Genomic DNA, 1,884 nt, shown 5'->3' with positions numbered 1-1,884 from the left:
CACACCAACTTAAGACTCAGACACTTGCCCATACATAGTTGAGCTAACCACTCAAGTGCTTGAGAAGCAAGCAACTTCATCACTCTTTGCAGGAAAGGAAACAAGGATCTTAGAAAAAACATGAAGGAGAAATCAAATTGTTTCCTGGCAACAAAGAGAAAACAAGAAATTTCACAAGGTGGTGTTGTTCCTTGACAATTCTTTAAAAAGGCAAACAAAAGCATGCTTGTTCTGGTTTAAACTGTAATTGTTGAATCTTTCTGGAATGTGAAGTTTTTAATATGTTTGTTTGTTTACTGCTTTGAATAAAGTGAATGCCTAGATGTTTGGATATAACTTCACCTTCTTAAACAAATGTTTGCCATGCTTGTTCTGTTTCCAAAAATAAAAGAAAAGTTTGAACAAAAGTAACTTGGCTCAATTAGTGACAAATCAAGTAGAATTAAGTGGTGGTACGCATGCTTGATTGTTTAGTCAGATCACTAGAAATTGAGTGTAGAATTATCATTTTTGTGTAGAAATTTGAATACTGTCTATGGATCTTGGTGAATAAATGTCTTTGGCCATGAAAAAGAAAGAAAAAGAAGAAGAAAAAGCCACTGAAAAAGGGCAACCAAAAAGCAAGAAAATTGAGAAAATAAGCTAGGCACCAATGGTTTGAACTTCTGAGACAAATGCCTGTGGTGTTTATGTATTAAGGATATGCTTGGATGAATAGGTTCTGTGGAGTGTTTCAACACTTGGTAACTTGGGTTAACTAACCCGGGATTATCAACCAAAAGTCCATTATCAAGAGCAACCTAGCTACAAAACATTTAGTCACACAAAGAGGTGTTGGGCACCAATGTCTCAAGAAGAAATGTGAACTAAAATGCCTGTAGTGGATATGTGTAGTGCACTGATAAGAAACAGAAAATGCCAAAGGCTTGTGCACCACATGACACTGAGCAAACAAGGAGCAAAGGAGCAGAAAAACAAAGAAGGGAAAAGTGCCAAGGACATAAGAATAACAAGAGGCCATAGCAGTGTTTAATGGATGCAATGAAAAAGTGATAATTTTACATGATAAGAATGAAAAAGTGATGCTTCAACTTTCTGCATAAAACCCTTCTGATGAACTTCAAGTGCTTGCTAATGTAGCCAATGTAATTGCTTCCTGTTTCATACTTTCTTCTCAAATAACTCAGGACTTGCTTAGGGACAAGCAAGTATTAAGTTTGGTGTTGTGATGCCAAGGCATCTTAGGCTAGTTTCACTAGCATTTTTCTGTTAGTTTTAGTTGTTTTATGCATTTTCTTGAGCTTAAAGTAACCAAGAATGGTTAAATGAACAACAAAGCAATGAACCATCCAAACAGTATGATTTTGATGCAAATTCCATGAGTTTTTAGTGATATTACTTGAATGCTATGAATGGAAGAATTCTCATGAAATTTTGCAAGACTTTGATGCAGTTGTTTGCATGATTTCAGGGAAGAAGAGGCTAGGCAAGGAAGCAACAAAATCAATAAAGGAAGCTTGAAGATCACATGTGGAGTTTAAGTTCCAGTTTAAGCTTTAACTGGAACTTAAACTGCCAAGCCATATAATGCTGAAGGTGGCGTTTAACCTCCAGTTTAACCTTAAACTGGAAGTTAAACGCCAGAATAAGAAATGCACCAAAGCTGAAAGTGGCGTTTAACCTCCAGTTTAAGGTTAAACTGGAAGTTAAACGCCAGAATCATGAAAGCTGAGAAATACTGAAACTAGCGTTTAACCTCCAGTTTAACCTTAAACTAGAAGTTAAACGCCAGAATAAGAAAGGCACCAAAGGAGTATTTCCACGTTTAAGCTCCAGTTTAACCATAAACTGGAGCTTAAACGTGTTCGACACAATTTCTCACCA

The sequence above is a fragment of the Arachis duranensis genome, chromosome 9, assembly GCF_000817695.3.
Source record: "Arachis duranensis cultivar V14167 chromosome 9, aradu.V14167.gnm2.J7QH, whole genome shotgun sequence".
NCBI lineage: Eukaryota > Viridiplantae > Streptophyta > Magnoliopsida > Fabales > Fabaceae > Arachis > Arachis duranensis.
The sequence above is the reverse complement of the archived record's forward strand: the minus strand, read 5'-3'. Positions refer to the sequence as shown.